Genomic DNA, 20715 nt, shown 5'->3' with positions numbered 1-20715 from the left:
ATGGCTTTTTTTCAATAATATGCCATCTTTCTCAAGACTAAAAATTGAGTCTCTCCTATTTTGCGGCACTGGGTGGTTGCCTCATAACATGAGAATCCTTATTTCATGTCTTTTTCACACTGCTCTGGATTTATTGATGTGTGCATCCTAGTTTGAGATGGATCTGAGTGTCTTTTTATTCACTCTATGGCACCCTCGCAACTTCCTTCGAAAATTCGCACAAGCTGTCTTAGACCATTTACCTCCTATTAATGCAGAAGCAGGGGAGGAAGAGTTGAATGTCTATGACCAAGTGGTGAGAATGTTGGAGAAACAATTTGATGTTGAGAGTAGTCTTGTAGTTTCTAGGCACAAGTTTTTTATGAGAAAACAAGAGTGTAAAGAAAGTATAGTATCCTATGTAGCAGCTCTTAGAATTTTAGCTTCTGAGTGTGAATTCTAACATTTCTGTTCACAACTCATTCGGGATCAAATAGTGGTGCATTGTTGGGATAGTAAAGTTCAAGACTACTTACTTTAAAGAATTCCACTTTAGATGAAACGATTAGCATTGTAAAAAGTATTGAATTGTCACAAAAATCTAAAAAAGAGCTCAAATTTGAGAAGAACCCAGTGGGTGTGGTCAAATAACAGAAAGAACTTGTTGAGGAGAAAACACAGAGAGATAAATTCCAATCTAATATTGAACCAAAGAGTAATAGATTTGGTACCAATAAAACAGGGGGAAAGGTTTCTATTCTAAAAATTCTTGTAATAAGTGTGGTTTCCCAAAGCATTTTCCTGATTCAAGGATTTGCCCAGCAAAATACGCAGCATGTCGAAAGTGTGGAAACTTTCATGGGGGTGTCAATGTTGTGTACTCTGAGGAATCTAAGCATGATCCTGTGTCTGAAGTTGTTAGTTCTCTTACAGATTTTGTAGTGGTAGTGAAGGACGAGACGGAAGAATGTGTAGACCCCATTATTGACATTCTTGTGGATGGCAAATTTTTGCAACTTCTGGTTGATTCAGGGGCAAGGATGACCATGATTACAGAAGAACTTTTTGGGAACACTTGGGGAACAAAGTTCTTAATTCTCCTGATAGATGTCCGGTCTCTTATGAAGGGAGACGCATTGATCTATCTGGATTTTTTTAAACAACTTTGATTTTTACAGAGAAATGCATTCAGTGGAAAGTTTCTGTAGCAAAAAAGGGTCTAAACATTCTTGGTTGGTATCACCAGGGTCTATTTGGTATGACTCTCAGGCCTGGTATGAAAGAACAGGTTTCTATTGTAAGCGACCAACCTGTTGAGGAGAGTTTAGCTCATTGGTCAAAGAAATTCCCAAAACCTTTTAGAGAAAATTTAGGGTGTATTACTGGTTTTAGACATCTTATTAAGGTTAAAGATAGAGCGTCACCAGTTAAACACAAATTGAGGAATGTGCCATTTAGCATAAGGGATTATTTGTCTCTAAAACTAAAAAAAATGTGTGAAAGTGGGGTTATTGAACCCATAGAGTCATCTCTTCAGTTAAGTCCCTTGGTGGTAGCAAGAAAAAAATGGAAATCTTAGGGTGTGTATTGATTTGCGCAGTGGTAACAGAGAAATATGGATAGATTCACACCCCATTCCACGGATTGATGATATTCTTTCTAAATTTGCTGGGGCTAAGGTTTTTCCGAAGATCGACCTAGCTTCGGCGTATCATCAAGTCGAGCTTGATCCATCTTCCAAACATTTGACTGCCTTTGTATCACCAGTTCAGAAGAATGCCTTTTGGGCTAGCCTCTGCAGTATCAGTCTTCGAGCGCATTATGGAAAAAGTGTTGGAGGGTGTCCCTAATACAGTTGTTTTTCAGGATGACATTTTGGTGGCTGGAAAGAGTATGGATGAACATGGCAGAAATGTTTATAATGTTTTGAAGAGTTTGGAATCTAAAGGCATTATGGCAAAATAAATTCAAGTGTGTTTTTGGTGTGGAATCCATAGAATATTTGGGTCACTGCATTTCAGGCGAAGGTATAGTACCAAGAGAGGGTCTTATTGAAGCCATCTCAGATGCCCCGTGTCCCATCTCTAAGGAGCAAGTTGCTTCTTTTTTAGGTTTATATGAATTTTACACTAAATGTATTCATAATTTCGCTACAAAAACTGTTCACATGAGAGATCTGCTTAAAAAGAGGAAAGTGTTTACGTGGAGTGATGAGTGTCAGCAGGAATTTGTTCAAATCAAGAAAGAGCTAGGTTCTTGCAAGATTCTTACTCCTTTTGATCCTTCTGTTGAATGCATAGTATCTGTGGATGCCATTATTGATGGTCTTGGGGGAAAGATTTCTCAGGTCAAGCTGGGGAAGGAGTATACTGTGGGTTTCACTTCTTGTGCGTTGCGACCTAGTGAAAAAAACGACGCCGTCATTGAGAGAGAGTTGCTTGCGTGTTGTTGGGCTGTTGAGCATTTCAAGTGTTTTTTGTGGGGAAAAATGTTCAGGCTCTTTACTGATCATAAGCCCCTTATTCCTATACTTGAGGAAGAAATGTGAAAGATCATACTCCCAGGATTGCAAGACTAAGTTCCAAGTTATTGCAGTACAACTTTTATGTTGTTCACATACCAGGTCGGAAAAATACTAGGGCAGATTATCTTTCTAGATCTCCTTTGCTGATAAAGAAGGGTGATTCTAGTGACAAAACTAATGATGAATGTTTGATTGCTGCTGTAGATGCTTGTCATTTGGGTTGTTTTTCAGAACTAGATTGGTTGAATGTAATGGAATCTGATCTTTTGCTTAAAAAAGTGAAAGAGTTCATTGTGTCAGGGTGGCCACAAGAAAAGCATCTTGATGCTGATCTGCATCCTTTTGCTAAAATTGCTGAAGTACCTACGGTGGAGGGTGATGGTATGATTATGCGAGGTGCCAAATTTGTTCCACCAGAATCACTTAAGAGTCAGATCATTTGTCATGATCACGAAGTTCATCTAGGAAAAACCAACACGAAGAAGAGAATACGTGCGGTTTATTGGTGGCCCTCCATGGATCGACAAATAAATGATGTTGTGGAAGGGTGTGTCACATGTTGTACAAGTGATAAAGTCTTTAAAGTCATGTCACCGCCCTTACAGTGTATTGATCCTCCTGAGGGTCCATGGTTGAAGTTAGCTATCGACTTTGTGGGGCCCTTCAATGTTTTACCTAGTAAGTACAAATTTGCTTTGGTTGTGGCAGATTATTTTTGTAAGTGGTGGGAAGTCCATTTCATGACAGATCCTATTACTCAAGAGGTTATTACATTTTTACAAAGTTTATTTGGAAAGGAAGGTTTTCCAAAAGAAATTGTGTCCGACAATGGTGTACAATTTACATCAAAGGAAATGTCTGAATTTCTAAGTCAATCTGGGATTTTACACCGGCGTGTGGCGTTATATTACCCACAAGCGAATGGTTTTATTGAACGCAATAACCGTGTTTTAGTTAAGTGTGTTCAGTGGGCTGTATCAGCTAATATTGATTTCAAAGAAGCTGTACAGAGCATGTTGTGGGCACATCGCACAACTCCCAGTTCTCTTACTGGTTCAAGTCCTTTTGTTCTACTTAGAGGAAGGGAGGCATCCTTTCACATGTGTCCCGCATGGATGAAAAAATTGGGGGGCATATTACCAACAACTAGCGATAATTTTTGTCTCTAACTTGTTTAGAGACAAACATTATCGCCGCACATCGGCGATTTTTATCGCAGATAAACCTTGCTATTAGCAAGGTTTATCGCAAATGCGATAAAAAACGGCCGCAATGCATGAATATCGCTGAAAAGTCAGCGATATTCATGCATTATCGAGCAAATGCTCTTAGCCATGTTATCCACCTCCCATTGGATAACATGGCTAAGAACTGCTCAGGGCAGGTGTTAGCTTTTGGAGATATTCGCGCTTAGCGCGAATATCTCCAAAAGTTGGTAATAGGAGATAGCGATGTTAGGGACTGTTTCCAGTCGCTAACATCTTGGCACGCCCACTTTGCATGTCATTAGTGATAAATATCACTGACATGCAAAGCGGGGCCCAAGATGGTCGCTATCTCCTATTAGCTGTCACTAACTGGTGTTAGCGACAGCTTGGTAATAGGGAGATAATTTTATCTCCGCTTTCTTGGCTTTTAAAGCCAAAAAAGCGGAGATAAACCCCCTTGATAATATGCCCCTGGGTTTGTTAACTAAAATATGTGATACTAAAGAGGTTAAGAACATGCAGCACCGTCCTGTTCTAGGTAAGGAGAGAGGGTCTTCTCAATTCTTGAACAAGGATTCAGGATGTTATAATTCTAAAATGACTGTCCCAAAAGGTTTGTCAAAATTTGGTCCACCTGTTAAGGTGGATGCATCTTCACGTTTTGCCATATGAATCAATGGAAAAAATTGGTGGAATCTTTCCAGAGTTTATAAGATACCCTTAAAAGTTGTGTTGCAGTTAGGTCTCAATTCTGAGAAAAATGTTCAGTTTCAACGTGATGTGGAAAACAAAGAGAAGGAGTGGAGTCGTCACAGGGTTGAAATTCTCATGAAATTTGTTCCTCCACATAGAACTGGCAGGATTTGTGTCCCACCAGATCGTTTAAATTTGTAATTTATTTTTATTTAGTGATTTCTAGACCCTTGTCTCACCAGATCGCATATAATTGTTTGCATTTGGTTTTTGTTCTGCATTGCCTTTTTATCACTTTTGTTTTATTGATTTCCTTGTAGGCATGCCGTTTTTTTCCTTTCTTTCCTTTTCCTTCTTTCTACATTCTTGCTCACTTTCCTTCTTCTAACTGTGGTTTTATTGAAAGATAGGAGATGTTGTAGTAGTTTCTTCCTTATCCCTATGGCCATGTTTCTTGTATGATATACTTATGATGTCATTGTCATGGTGATAGAACTTTACAGTTTGAATCCCAGGGTTCTCTGTGTCAGTTCCTGGAAGCTGTGGAGACATACAGTCAATAAAGTCTGTGTTCCTGTACTCATCTGTGTTGAGTAATCACTTCAAGATGTTTATTCAATTTTTCATTAATTTTGAAGCTTTTTTGCTCAGTTTGTTCTTAACTGTTGAAAAATAGTGGTATTAGTGTTACATGCTTAATAATTCATGTTTTTGTTTAAATGTGTTTATTGTTTCATACCAGACAAACAAACACATCAATCTTAACACAACACACCAGTCCGATCACCCACCAGCCCCCACCCCCCTGCATAGAACAGTCTGACCCCAGCCAGGTATTCACCTGATGACTTCCGCTGTGCAGTATCTCCTCCCACCACCCATTGTGGCATTACTCTAATTGTAACTCTAGTCTAGACCAATCAGTCCCATATTCCCTTGTGTAATCCATTGAAGCGTTCCTCAACTCTACCCCCTCTGGGTCCGCTATAGGCACGTTAACTCCCAGCTACCCCATATTTTCTCAAATTATCATGGTCAGCCCCGCCCTCTGTAGACCTCCCTTTTCCATCAGTTTACAGAGTTCCATGCCTGCCTCCGAATCTTGATACTGGCCCTCTTTTGGGCAATATCCCATTTGGCCACCATACACACCATAGTCATAAGTATCTTCTGGCAGCATGACAGATCTAAGGGGCCCCATATTCCCAACAATACAAATCTGGGTTGCAGTTCCAGGGGTACCCCTGTGGCCTCCTCTATTGAGCCTCTGACTGCCTCCCAAAAGGAAAGCAGCCTGGGACAGGTCCATAGTGTGTGAAGGGGCGTTCCCTCCATTCCACCGCCTCTGAGGCAAAGTGCATTTTCTGGCCTCCCAATTCTATGAAGGCATGTTCTTATGTAGTATGTCCTAGGGACAATTTTAAGTTGGATCAGGGGGTAACTTGCCTTTATTGCAACCTCTGCAGGAAAACATAGCACTGTTTGTCACTCCTCCTCATCTATCTCTCCCAGGTTCTGCTCCCATCTACCCTGCAGTCATGTGAGAGTGGCCCGAGTGTTCTTTATTATAGTGCCATATGTCACAGAAATGAGTCTACTTCCGATTCGTCCATCCAACAGTCTTTCCTCCTAAGGGGAATCCGCCTGGGTTTCCTCATCCTTGGGTATGTATTACTGGAGTTCATGGTGCAGCTGGCCATAGCAGAGCCATTGCGACTCTAAGATCTGATATTCTTTTCTAAGGAAGGCATCGGTCTGGGGGGAAAGACAAATGTTGTCCCAACCCCAGAAGCTCTTTATTGCCACTGCTGGCTTCAGTCTGGTCCCTTGCCAAAATTGAGTTTTTTAGGTCAATCTCCCTCCCCAACCAATCTCTCTGGTCAGTTTCTTCCAGGTGTCTACTATCTTCCTAATTTCCAGGCTTTCCCAAGGGTCCTGCCTCCCCCAATACAGTATGTGCGCATAGCTCTACCTGCCCATACCTAGCCTGTCCTGGTGAAATACTGGGTCTTCTCAGTCTGCATGCACCCAGTCATTGACCATGCTAACCAGCGCAGCTTCATAGTACTTCTTAACGCGCAGCAGAGCAATACATTCATCAAACTTGGATTTCTGGAGGACCTTTATAGCTATGCAGGGTTGTCCCCCCGACTAGAGTAGTGTTCTCACCTGGCAAACAGAGCATCAGGATCCTGTACAGACTGTTCTGAAGAATGTATAGGAGTCGGGGAAAGCCATCATTTAAAAAATTGCTGCCTTTCCCATTAATGAGAGCTGCAACGTGTGCCAGTGATTCACATCACGCTCTAGCCCCTGCATCATGGGCAACAAGTTTGTCTCGTAATGCGAGTTAACATCTGTAGACACTCAACCTGCAGGTTTCCACCATGAGAGGCAAAGACAGTGCTCCCTTGGGCACCCAAATATTAAGAACGTTTCCCAAATATTGGCAAAGTGGTTATACCTGCTGAATGTCTGGAAGATATCCTGCAACCGGTCCAACCTCTGGTCTGGTTTTGTTAAATATAACAGAATGTCATCTGTATAAAGTGATGTACGCTCTTCCCCTCCTGTACCACTGGGCCAACCCCATATCTTGACATCAATACGTATCTAAACCGCCAATGCCTCTATTGCCAGTGCAAACAGCATTGGCGACAGTGGGCACACCTTCTGGTGCCCCTCTACATCCTCAAATCCCGGGAGACACAACCATTGAGTTTTACTCTGGCTCTTGGTTTATCGTAAATTAGCTTAACCTATCTAAGGTATTTTGGCCCAAAGCTTATCTTTCCCAGGATCCCAAACACATATGCCCACTCCACCGAATCAAAGGTCTTGTTGGCATCTAACGATACAATTACTTTTTGTTCAAACGTAACCTCCACCACTGCTATATTATTGTGCAGTCGCCTCGGGTGCAGTCAAATCGAAAGACCTGACATAAACCTGTTTTGATCCGGCTGAACCAGATCAATCACCTCTGTTCGCTGTCTAGTTGCTAAGACCTTGGCCAGGATTTTTGTGTCTGCGTTAAGCAGGGATATTGGCCTAAATGATTCTTACCTTTCCAGGGTTTTCCTACTTTCGGAATGAGTACAACTGTTGCCATCCTCATATCTGCTGGCAGTTCCTTGGATTTAAATGCTTCCATGTATGCCACGTGAAGAGGCGCCGCTGTCCTCCTATTCATTCTGTGGAAGAACTCAATAGGGAACCCGTTCGGGCCCAGAGCCTTCCCAGTCTGCATCTGCCCCACCGCCAGTGTCACCTTCTCTATTGAGACATCAGCCTCCTGTTCCCTTGCTTGTTCTGAGTGGAGTTGCCGTACCAGGAAGTAATTTACAAATTCCAGTACGTATTGCAGTTTGCACTATAGAATGTTTCTTTGTATCGCGCAAATCCTCAGTTATCTGCCCACTGTCCCTCACCTTTTCCCCGGATGCTGCTGTTATTTCTCGTACATGCATCCATACTATTGGAAAGTGGGTTATTGGTAGGGGTATGTATGCACCTACCACTAGTAATAATGCCACCAACATGGTATGGGGTCCAGTAAAGGTCTCAGTAAATTAGCCTCTTGCTCAACTTTTGGTAGCTAACAACGAGCAGTCAGGCCAAACTTAGGAGACAGGAGTGTACAGCATTTAAAAAACCAGTAGATCAAATAAGTAAGACACAACACGGAATAAAATCCTGCACCAATTTATAAAACTAGGAATTTTTTTATGAACAAATAAACACCAAAATTACAAACATCCAATTAAGGCACACAGAGATATGAATTTTTAAAGATTAACCACTTTATAGTGCTTAAAATCATATAGTACCACTCTGGGACATCTTGTTGTGCTTGACTGGGAGAACGTCAAAGTTTAAGGCTCACCATGTGGAGCCCTTGTTGGATACACTAAGCGATAGGCCCTGGTGAAAATGATGCCTTCACACTTAGAACCTTTTCTGGAGCTTTTTCTTCCGACGTTGCTTAACCCTCCACAACAGGCTGGATTCGAGAGGGCTCACTGGTTTGACTTTGATGGGCCCCAGGCAACTCCTTGAAGTCTGGAGCCCTATAGGTTTCAGCAAGAAGAACCTGAAATCCTGGCTGGGCCTCGGTTGAAGGAGGTCGGCTTGACTCTCAACGTCAGGTCAGTCACCTAATGGAGATTTTTCACAAAAGTTCTCCAAACTTCAGGAGGTGCTGCTTGAAAGTCTTAGGTTTAAAGTTTCCAAAACACCAACCCAAAGGTCTGCAATCTCCTAGATGATCTCTGGGATATCTGGACCACAATTCGCACAATGCACCTGGCCAAATCCTTAAAAGTCCACTGGACACACTCCCGGGTGGAAACTTTTGTTGGAGGTGATGCATGTGGGCTCTGTTAATCTGTAGCTAGCAGGAAGTCCACTTCTTAATCCTCTTGAAGCAAGGCACAGTCCCCAGGTCTGTATTACAGATTGTGCAGCAGGTGCAGTCATTCAGAGTGCAGGCCTTTCGGTGCAAATCCAGATTCCAGTAGGGCAGTCCTTCTTTTCCTAGTATTTTCAGGCAGTAGATCTTAGACACTATGCAGCTCTCACATCTTTATTCAGTGTTCTGGTGCAACAAGCAAAGGCGAACCTCTGTCCAATGAGATGCTGGATGCCACACAAAAGCATGACAACTTCTTCCAAAATGTGGCTTCTTCCTGTCACACCAAGCACTGCACTTCCAAAATCCAGCATGGATGATTTCTCTCCAGAAGTGGAGCTGGCTAAACAAACCCACATTTCCATTAGCTCTCCTCCCCCTGACTTCTGCAAATTCCTGTCCTATGCCTTCCATCTGACTTGGGGTAGGTAGGCCTGGCATTCCTTACTGATCTGCTCTCTCTTTGAGCCCAGTTTTATTTACACAGCCCCCTCTGCATGACCCAACCTCCTCGGCTTTAGAGTTCTCTCTATCAGATAACCTCTGCTCCGGCCAGGCCACTTATCACCTAATCAGAGCTGCCTGTTAAGGCTCACCAATCAGCAGAGACCACTAGCATGCTAGATTTTGGCTTACAGAATAGAAAGTTACATAACTTCTCTTCTGTGCTAGTTGTGATAAATTCAACAGTGGCAAGTAACATACTTAGCATTATTAAGTAAGAGTAACATTCGGGGGGAGTTATGATTGAACCCATGAGCCCGATAACCCACCTAAGTAAACCTGTGCAATGTGCTCCCAGGAGTGAGGAAAAAGTAAAGGCTGGAGTGCATGTCGTGCGTTTTTCAATCAATCAAGAGTATTTGTAAAGCGCCTTCTCACCCGCTAGGGTCTCAAGGCGCTGGGGGGCGATGGGGGGGCTGCTACTGATCGAAAAGCCAGGTCTTGAGTTGCTTCCTGAAGGAGAGATGGTCCTGGATGAGTCGTAGGTGGGTGGGGAGTGTGTTCCAGGTCTTGGCCGCCAGGTAGGTGAAGGATCTTCCGACGGTGGTGGTTCTGCGGATCCATGGGACGGTGGCGAGGGCGAAGGCGAGGCTGGCAGAGCGGAGCTGGCAGCTTGGCGTGTAGAACGTGAGGCGGTTGTTGAGGTATTTGGGTCCCAAGTCGTGGAGAGCCTTGTGTGCGTGGGTGAGGAGTCTGAACGTGATCCTTTTGCTGACAGGGAGCCAGTGCAGGTCCCTCAGGTGGGCGGAGATGTGGCTGTGTCGGGGGATGTCCAAGATGAGTCGTGCTGAGGCGTTCTGGATGCGCTGGAGTCTTTTCTGTAGTTTGGCGGTGGTCCCAGCGTAGAGGGCGTTCCTGTAGTTCAGACGGCTGGTGACGAGGGCCTGGGTGACCGTTTTCCTGGTTCCAGTGGGGATCCAGCGGAAGATCTTATGGAGCATGCGGAGAGTGTTGAAGCAGGAGGAGGTAACGGCGTTAACTTGCGTGGCCATCGTGAGGGAGGAGTCAAGGATGAAGCCCAGGTTGCGTGCGTGGTCCGTGGGCTTGGGCGGGGGGCCCAGAGCAGGGGGCCACCAGGAGTCGTCCCAGGCGTAGATGGATGGGCCGAGGATGAGGACTTCCGTCTTGTCTGAGTTCAGTTTAAGGCGGCTGAGCTTCATCCAGCTGCGATGTTTTTCATTCCGTCCTGGAAGCTGGCTCTGGCGGAGGTGGGGTTGTTGGTGAGGGAGAGGATCAGTTGGGTATCGTCGGCGTAGGAGATGATGTTGAGGTTGTGCTTGCGTGCGATGGCTGCGAGGGGGCTCATGTAGACGTTGAAGAGGGTGGGGCTGAGCGAGGAGCCTTGAGGTACGCCGCAGATGATCTTGGTGGCTTCTGCGAGGAAGGGCGGGAGAGGGACTCTTTGGGTTCTGTCGGAGAGGAAGGAGGTGATCCATTCCAGGGCCTTTCCTTGGTACCCGGCGTGGCGGAGGTGGTTGTCAGGGTGCGGTGGCAGACCGTGTCGAACGCAGCCGAAAGGTCGAGCAGGATGAGGGCGGCGGTTTCTCCGTTGTCCAGCAGGGTCCGGATGTTGTTGGTTGCCGCGATGGGGGCGGTCTCGGTGCTGTGGTTTGCTCGGAATCCAGACTAAGATGGGTCGAGGGAGCCGTTGGTCTCCAGGAAGGCTGTCAGCTGTTTGTTGACGGTTTTCTCGATCACTTTTACAGGGAAGGGGAGGAGCGAGATGGGGCGGAAGTTCTTGAGGTCTGAGGGGTCTGCGGTGGGTTTCTTCATGAGGGCGCTGATCTCTGCGTGCTTCCAGCTCTCCGGGAAGGTGGCGGATATGAAGGAGTTGTTGATGATGTCCCGAAGCTTGGGTGCGATGATGGAGTTGGCTTTGTTGAAGATGTGGTGTGGGCAGGGATCGGCTGGGGAGCCCGAGTGGATGGTGTTCATCGTGTGGGTGGTATCTTCCGTGCTGAACTGAGTCCAGGCGCACATGGTGGTGGTGGGGGGTGTAGGTTCGGTGGTGGGGTACGTGTTCTGAGCGCCGAAGCTGCCGTGTATGTTGATGATCTTACTGTGAAAAAAGGTGGCCAGAGAGTTGCAGAGGTCTTGAGAAGGCGTGATGTTGTTGTTGCTGGTGTTGAGGTTGGAGAGCTCTTTCACGACGTTGAAGAGTTCCTTGCTGTTGTGGGTGTTGTTGTCCAGTCGTTCTCTGAAGGATGACCTTTTGGTGGTGCGGATCAGCTGGTGGTGTTTGCGGGTGGCGTTCTTGAGGGCTGTCATGTTGTCCGTTGACTGGTTGTGGCGCCAGGCTTTCTCGAGGTCACTGCAGGATTTCTTGGAGTCTTTGAGATCTTTGGTGAACCACGTGGCTTTCTTGCTGTTGAGGTTGCTGGGAGGGTTTTTCAGTGGAGCAAGGGTGTCAGCACAGTAGGTGATCCACTGTGTGAGGTTGCGGGCTCCTTCGTTGGGGTCCGTGGTGTTGGTGGGAGGGTTTTGACGCAAGGAGGTGGTGAGTTGGTCGGTGGAGATCTTGCTCCAGCATCTTCCGGGGGTTTGTTGAGGGTGGTGGTGGGTCGTTGTTTTCCTGAAGTTGGAGTGTACACAGCTGTGGTCGGTCCAGTGGAGCTCGGTGGTGTGGCTGAAGGAGATGTGGTTGCTGAAGGAGAAGACAGGGTCGAGCGTGTGGCCGGCGTAATGGGTGGGGGTGTTGACCAGTTGCTTGAATCCGAGGTTGGCGAGGTTGTCTAGTAGGGCAGTGGTGTTGTTGTCCTGGTTGTTCTGCAGGTGGAAATTGAGGTCTCCTAGGAGGATGTAGTCGGGGGAGGCGAGGGCGAGTGGGCTGATGAAGTCTGCGATGGCCTCGCTGAAGTGTGCGCGTGGTCCCAGGGGTCTGTAGATGAGGGTTCCTCTGAGGGTGGTCTTGGGGTCGGTGTGAATCTGGAAGTGCAGGTGCTCTGCGGTGGCGAGGGTGTCTTCGGTGTTGGTCGTGATGCGGATAGTGTTTCTGTGGGCAATGGCAATGCCTCCTCCGGTCTGGTTGACGCGGTCCCTCCGGATGATCTTGTAGCCATCTGGGATGGCAATGGTGATGTTGGGGGCTGAGGAGGCGTTCATCCAGGTTTCCGTGAAGAAGGTGGCGTCTGGTGCCGTTTTGTCCAGGCCGTCTCATAGTTCGACGGCGTGCCTGTGGATGGAGCGGGTGTTGAGCAGGATGCACTTGAGGTGGTTGTTGTTGCGGCTGTTTTGGCTGGTGCGGTGCAGGACCGAGTGCAGGTGAAGTAGCAGGCGTGGCAGGTGAAGGCTCCGTGGGTGCGTTTCGGGGTGGCTTGGTAGCAGGCTGGATGTTGGCCGGTGTTGAGTGTGTGGAGGGTGGCGGCGACGTAGCTCAGTCGGGTTGGCTGGCTCTGGCGGGGTCCAGGGGTTCCCACGCCGGGTGTGGTCCAGGCGCGGACAGGCGTAGACGGGCTTGCCTTTGGCGCGCCTGCGGCGCGCAATCGGCACGCCCGCTGCGCGTGGCCGCTGTGCGTACACGTGGTCCCCGCCATTTATGGCGAAGTGGGAGGGGGGAGCAGCTGGGGGGCGGGAGTGGGGTGGCGAACGGGGAGCGGGAGACAGGAGAAGGGGGCGGGGCCACAGGAGAGCAGCGGCGGGGAGCAGAGAGGGGGGTTGGAAAGAGCGGGAAAGCGGAGCGGGGGAGAGCGAGGGCAAGCCTGGGCAAGCCTGGAGAGTGAGGGCAAGCCTGAGGAGCGAGGGCAAGCCTGAAGAGCAGGGACCCTAAGGAGAGGCGGCAGCAAGAGGGCCAAGCAGGCAGCGGCAGCAGAATCCGGGCACACGGGGGCCGTGCGGTAGTAGAGTGACCGGGTCAAGTTGAGTGGAACTAGAATCCCCTTTATTTCCCATGAAGGGCCCTCGAGGTATCGCTCAACCCAAGAGCTTGCACAAAACGCTCCATCTTTTTCCAGGTCGCGTCTCACTCACTCCTCATGCTCATCCTATCCAACTGTGTGTCCATCGCCTGATTAAAGTTCCCACCAATGATCATGAGTGCCGGGGTGGCCTATATCAGAATATTCCCCAGCCTATGAAGCGTTGCAGATTGAAGTCCCAGTGCGTCATGCACATTTATCAACTCCATGGTCTCATCCTCACAGTCACCTAACATCGCTACATAGCTTCAATGGCACCTGCCCATGTGCAGAACCCATGGAACGGCAGTGTTCTCATAAGTAGAATCATCCCATCCATGATGCTGTAGTGTAATGTGCATAACATGCCGGTCTGTATTTGCCTTTCCCCAGGCTGTAGCGTAGGCCATATGTTATGTGGGTTTTCTGTAGGAATACTATGTCTGTTTTATACCTAATAAGGGCTTTAGAGACTAAACCCCTTTTTACCTTGTCCCCTAGCCCTTTGACGATCCACATCAAAGACTGATGCTGTGTCATAGTAGCTCAGTACCTTCATCCCCTTGCACATAGCCTGCCCATAATGTGAATGTTGGGCTACTAGCCTGGTGTCTCGATGTATGGTGTTGCGAACTAACCCTGAAACTACTTCCCACCCTACCTTACCGTGCTGTAATCCTAAAACTAACCACCCCCAATTCACAGAATGTCTGGGCCCCAAGCAATAACAACATCACTTTCTGTGCTTCCTTAGTTGGGGTGCAACATGAGGCCGCTCAGTCACAGCAGTCAATGCTGCTGAGCCTCTCTCTCCTCAGTCTCTGTGGTCTATGTTGACTCCTTCACCCTCCTCAGCGGCTGAGGCCCCAGAGTATGTCCCAAACCTTACCGCCTCATGCAGTCGCCTTCTTTCAAAAGGATAAGTTGTTGCTCTGGCCACCTAAAGGATGCCCGAGGGATGGCATCTCACCACTCACAGCGGTCCCCTTATTCATGGCCCCTTGCCATCATTGGTGTAACCTTCGGCATCGGCTCTTCTTCTGTATCTGGCTCTGTCTGCACCCTTCGAATCCACTGTCCTCCTCCTCTTTAGAGACCAACACTCTCCACCTATTACTGTGCAGAATGTCACTACATTTCTTGGCCTCATCAACTTTTTCACTTGTCCCGCTTTCAATTATTTTGTCAAGGAGGCCATGGGATTGGTTGTTGTTCCTTCACCTAGATGGCACTTGATGGCAATCAGCATCTCTCTGCAAATGAGGTGGCGGGCCCGACCACAGGACCCTTTGTTCCATCCAAGACCAGGCCTCCTGTGCTGTCAACATGAAGTGAGCCTTTACTCTGTGCACAATCTCGAGCTTTGCCGGGAATTTAAGCAGTCTTAGTTGGCGGAGCACATTTTTGACCGGCACAAATGCCTCTCTCTGTCTCTGGGCTAAGTTAGCCTAATCTGGATACAAGTTGACTTCTTGTCCTTCCATTAACCAGGGCCCATGGTTCCGTGCCACCTGTAGTATGATATCCCTATCTCTAAAGTTCAGCAGAAGGGCTGTGATCGGGCCGGACTTGCCCCTGGCACCAGAGGCTCTGCCGGTATTCTGTGGGCTCGTTCTACTGCAAGGAACCATGTGCGGTGGCCCTGAACGGCAGTCTTTTTCAGCCACTCAACAACAAACAGTTCTGCCCTGGGGCCCTCCACTTATTCTGGGACCCCCACTAGTTTTACATTGTGTCTTAAGGATCTGCCCTCTGCATCTTCCAGGCACTTCGCCAGTGTCTTCACTTCCCTTTCCGTTGCGGAACACATCAGAGTGAGCTCCTTCGAACTCGTTAGGACAGTATCCAACTGGTCCTCTGTTTTCTTCATACGGTCCACCAACTTCCTATGATCCTCTCTCAGCAGCCTACATCGTTCACCACCACTGCGATCTGGTTATCCAGCATCACCTTTGTGTCCCATATGGCCTCTAGGATGGTCACTGTATGGGTGGCCAAGGAGGTGATCTTCTCCACCTGTGTTGTCCGGATGCCCCCCTCCGCAGAGACCTGTCCAGGGTCCCGACCTTCACTGTATGGATCTTCCCAGTACTGTTGTGGGCTTGTCCACCAGTAGCTTGGCTGGCGGCGGGATGATGATGGGGGTGGAGGCAAGTCTGGCTGCTTTCCCCTGTGGATGTTAGGCCTATGTGGCTGCAGCTGCGCACCTTTAACTCCTGCCGTTCCACATAGAGCACTGCGTAAGGTCACAATGCACACTGTTCACACCCCACCCCATTATGTAATATCTATTATATATTTTTTATATTTTTATATATTGATGTATAAATGCTATTTATTTATTTTTATATACATTTAAGCAGTTTATAAAATTATATCTTATATGTATTTAAATCATGTTTTGGTTGTTCAGTAATCGTATTTATATTTTTGGTGATATTTTCATGTATTTAACTATAGCTGACATATATTTTGTATGGTATAGTAATTATATTTTTGTTGTTGATAATTCAGTGTTTGATATTTTCAGAACATACAATGGTTCTTATTGTGGCTGTGATATTTATTGTATCTATTTTTTTCTTTTCAATATTTAGGTATATTAGTTATTCTGGATGGCAATATTTTTGTAGTCAATATTCTAGTCTTTTCTTTTTAGGTATAGGAACGCAATATTAAAGCTGTTGAGATTTTTTGTCAGACATTTGTGCATTTTAATAGTGTTTTCCAATATACATTCACATAGAAGCGACTGTAACCTGCACAAACTTGCTTCATACACTGATCAGCTCTCAGCTTCACACACTGTAGATTTTCCGTACAAATAGCTTGTGTTCTGCAAAGACAAATGCTTGACACGCTTACCAAACACACACATGTGATACATCTGCATAGTGAATAGTTCCCTACAGTACCATGGACTATTATGACACCGTTGCTTTTAAATACAAAACATATTTTTGCTTTTAGCTAAAGCTTTTTGGTTTAGACTTAAGAAGGCCAGTCAACTTCACTTCCAATATAGTTTTGCAAAAACTAAGACAAAAAAAAGCATTGACAAAGCCAAAAGATTGTCAGCCAGCACTGGATCTATTGGCTTTGTGTCTCTGATTCGCTCTTTCTGCCTGCCTTATGCAGACCTTTTATTCTGAATATTATGCATGTACCTGTGTAATAAATGCTTTGAAAGGACACCATTTAAATTTCAAACCAAAGACACACCTGCCAATATATAATCTTTTCTTTTCAGTCTATCCTGTAACTCAGTGTTCCAATAGGTTTAAGAATTTCTTAATAATACCATACAAAATGCTAAATAAATCTTTACTTCAAAAACACAAGAGCAACCCATGTGTTCCTGTGAACTGCGTATTAGCTATTTAGCTTGCAACAATTGCTCACAAGGAACTCATTTTAAGAAAAAATACACTTTAGCAAGTTTATACTTTTGCAAAGATTCAATCATAAACCAAAGAGATAAGTATAGAATACCGAAATCAATTAGGGGTATGTAGTATTATTCAATCTTTACAAAAGCAAGAAATTAGGTAGCCCGAAGAGTTAGCAAGTCAGCCAAAATGAGTAGCATTTTTATTCATTATTACAAAAAAATCTTTATGAAGAAATTCTAAAAAATGTTCACACACCAAGCATAAACACAGTACATAAATATAAATAAAAAACTTGTGACGTTTGTGACTCCGATGAAGTGACCATAATCAACTTGTATTCAAACAAAGGTGACTGTATTTACAAAAGGTTATTGGAGAAAAAGGGTTGTCTTTTGATTCTGAATCAATTTTCCAGCTCAAGGACCAGATTATTTTCTAGTGCTTCATATTAATTGTCAACAATGTTTTGAGCCAGCTGAGTGTGTGTCTTCAGGAAAAGGGATTCCTGGGGACTTGGGACGCTTCATTATTGGTATCAGGCGCTGAATCAATATTTTTAGATCTTGCTAGATAGCAAGGTCATGACCCTGTTATCCAATATTGGCAGGGTAGATGTCCAAGAAGGGACAGTCCTTTGTAGACACCTTGTAATCCTGTATTTCCAGTGTGGGATCAATACCCAGCAGGCTACTTGTGACTGTAACCCAAAATGCCACTTAACGCAGCAAAGATCCGGGTCTCTTTAGAGAGAAGTGTCCAGGGTGAACATACACTTAGTGACCAGAGGGTGCAGGGTGCGGGGTACTTAAGTTGAAACTCCCCGCAGGTCTGGCAGGGTGAGGTCTCATGACCGAAAAATTATGATCAGAGAGCCGAAGGAGTGTTCCAATTAGCGACGCGAAGGAGAATCCACTTTTCCGTGCCAAACAGTGGATTCTCCGGCGCGTCGCTGATTACAGCAAACAATATTATACCAATTGTTATTGTTTATACAATTAATAGAAATTTACAGCCTGATTCATCATTGGGAGGTTTTGCGAGTCTGAAATAGCGAATCATAAGGAATCGCTATTCCAGACTCGCAAAACGGGATTCATGTAGGAATAGCAAACATTTTTGCGATTCCTACTGATTCCTTATTTGCGATTAGCAAATTGCTAATCGCAAATAAGGAATAACTCCCCATTTATTCCTATGGGCCAAAAGGCCCATAGGAATGAATGGGGGGTATTCCTTATTTGCGATTAGCAATTAGCTAATCGCAAATAAGATAGCGATTTAAAGGATGCCAGGGGTGTCCAGAGGACACCCTGTAGCACCCCTTAAATGCTAATTTAAACAGGTGTTGCGCACACACATGTCCAAAGGACATGTGCGTGTGCAACATGCAACTCAGAAAAATGCTTTTAAAAGCATTTTTCTGAGTTTTCTCTATTTACCACGAGGTTTGACCTCGCGGTAAATAGCGGGCCGAAATTGCGAATTCGCAAATTTTAAATGGATGATGAACTGTATTTAAGGAATCTCAAATAGAGATTTCTTAAATGTAATTCCTCGCAAAATAGCGAAATCGCTATTACCGATTTTTGCATTTGGGATGATGAATCCCAAATGCAAAAATAGCGCTCGCAAAGGGCCAGATTCTCAGAATCTGGCCATTTGCGAGCCGATTTCGGCTTGATGAATCAGGCTGCTAGACTTTAAGCACTTTTTGCATGAGCGGTGCACTTTCCTTGATATTGAATCACCTATTTCAGAAGCCTTTAAGGGCAATCACTGTTTCAAGATAGCGATTTCAATATACAGTGGTTACACTGCCAAACAAAGGCAAGCACCATCGTCTGCACTGAAGATCAGTTTGTCCTGCTTGAATCCATAGGCATTGGCAACATTGCAAGATGCACTATTTGAATTTAGGGCTAAAGATAAATCATGCAATATCCTATTGCCAAAGCCCCCCTCTTGTAATATAACTATAGATTCCCCCTAGCGGCTGTCGAGTACTACTATTAAACATCTTAAAAAGAAGGCACTGGAGGGAAGTTGACCAAAACTGTTTTTTTATGTGCTCACAAAATCTAAAATCCCCTGCCAGAAAAAAACCATTGTTTATTACAGTATTGGTCTTATGGAGCATGACATCCCCTGATTTGTTTGCACAACTCCTCATGTTTCTGGCCAGTAACAGCAGATTGCCAAACATAGCGGGCAAAGTCACTTTTCGGCCCTGTGTCCTGTTGATTCCCAACAGACAACCCTAACATCCATGCTCTCTTAAGTCTATCCTTAGATGTATGCAGTTCAAGAGACCAAGGGGTCTATTAGGATGTTGGGCGGTGGCACCACCGAGGTGCGGTGGTGTGGAAAAATAAATCTTTCCACCCGAGCGCAATGGAACTCACGTCCGCCATATTAGTATGGCCAAACATAGGCCTATTCCCGTCTGCCGCGGAGCGACACACACCTCCATCAAAGTGCGCCCACCACCATGGCGGTGGGAGCCAATGGAGACTCACCACCGTGCGGAATGACGTCCGCCCTGCTCCACAAATTAGGATGACCTAAACAAGCAGACGCACCGCAGCAGAGACACCGCCCAACCAGAGACGGCGGAAGCTCAACAGAGGAGCGTGAAACCAGACTCCCGGTCCACACCACCCGGTCACGATCACCATGGGCCCTACATGTTTTTCGGGTGCTGTTCCTGCTACATCACCAACAACTCATGGACCGCCACGGAAGCCGCTGCAGGTACGCAACTACACAAATACAACACACAACACACGGGCTGACACAGGGTCTATGTGTATGTATGTATAGGCATTTATATAGCGCACTACTTACCCGTAGGGTCCCAAGGCGCTTCGACCGCTGCAAAACCCTTCCTGGCTTCCCTGAGAGATGGTCCCTTAATGAGTATCTCCAGGGTGAGACCAGGCATCCCCGGCGGTCTGGTGGGGCCGTTAGTGAAGATGAGGCAAGCTAATGCCCAGAGTTGCCGAGTGGGATCGCTGATCAGAGTGGGCACCGAGGCGAGAGAATTATCGAGTCCGCTGACCCTGGTCCAGAAACCTGCCGCGCCGGGAATCGAACCCTGGTCCCGGGCCGTCCTCTGCTATCGGGTCTGCCGCCTCTAACCAGTGAGCCACACTACTTCACTTCCAAATCCAAATCCACATCATCCACAAGGGCACCCACACACGACCCACCTGCCACCAAGTCACCCCTCTGCATCTTGGACACACATCTACTGCGATCATGCAGCAATGTCCGAGACACATCACTGCAGTGGTGAACACAAGGGAATACATGCGCACAAGAAAGGAGGCAGGGCCAGTCCAATCATGGGCAGGGCACAAAGACCTCAGGGCCACACCTCCCCACCACACATGAGCACACCCCATGTAGGAAAATGACATGTGCCCATCCTGTGCACACCCATGCACAACAACAAGCCTGATCAAACCACACCCTGCACCACACAAAAAACAATCAGGGAGACAGCCACAGCAGGAGTGGCTGCACAGGAACACACAACACACAGCACAGTTGCACAGGGCCAGGGAAACACACACATCACTACACCACCACACACATGGAAACAAACATGAGTACAAGCACCAAATGAACACATGTAAGGAACTAGTGGTGTCCTCTTCTTTCCTCTCACTCCGCACCATCCGCAAAGTTTCTCGTTTTTTTTCTCTCCCTGCCTTAAAGCTCATAGTCCTGGCGATGGTAATCTCTCGCCTAGACTATGGCAATGCTCTATACTGTGGCATGCCCCATTACAGTATGCAACGATTACAGCTGGTTCAAAACCAGTCTGCCCGCCTGGTTTACAACTTGGCCAAATCCCACCATGTCACTCCTCTCCTCAAGTCCTTACACTGGCTCCCTATCCGAGAACGAGCTCAGTTCAAGATGGGCTGCATTACTTTTCAGGCCCGGGTCGGAGCAGCCCCTGCCTTCATCTCTTCGGAATTCAAAGCCTACGCCACTGCCAGGGAACTGCGTTCATCCTCCCAACAACTGTTGGCAGCTCCCCGCTTTATGCGCAAAAAGTGGAGTGGCACAACATTTTCCACACTTGCCCCTGCCTTTTGGAACT

The sequence above is a fragment of the Lissotriton vulgaris genome, chromosome 7, assembly GCF_964263255.1.
Source record: "Lissotriton vulgaris chromosome 7, aLisVul1.2, whole genome shotgun sequence".
NCBI lineage: Eukaryota > Metazoa > Chordata > Amphibia > Caudata > Salamandridae > Lissotriton > Lissotriton vulgaris.
This window is presented reverse-complemented; position numbering follows the sequence as displayed.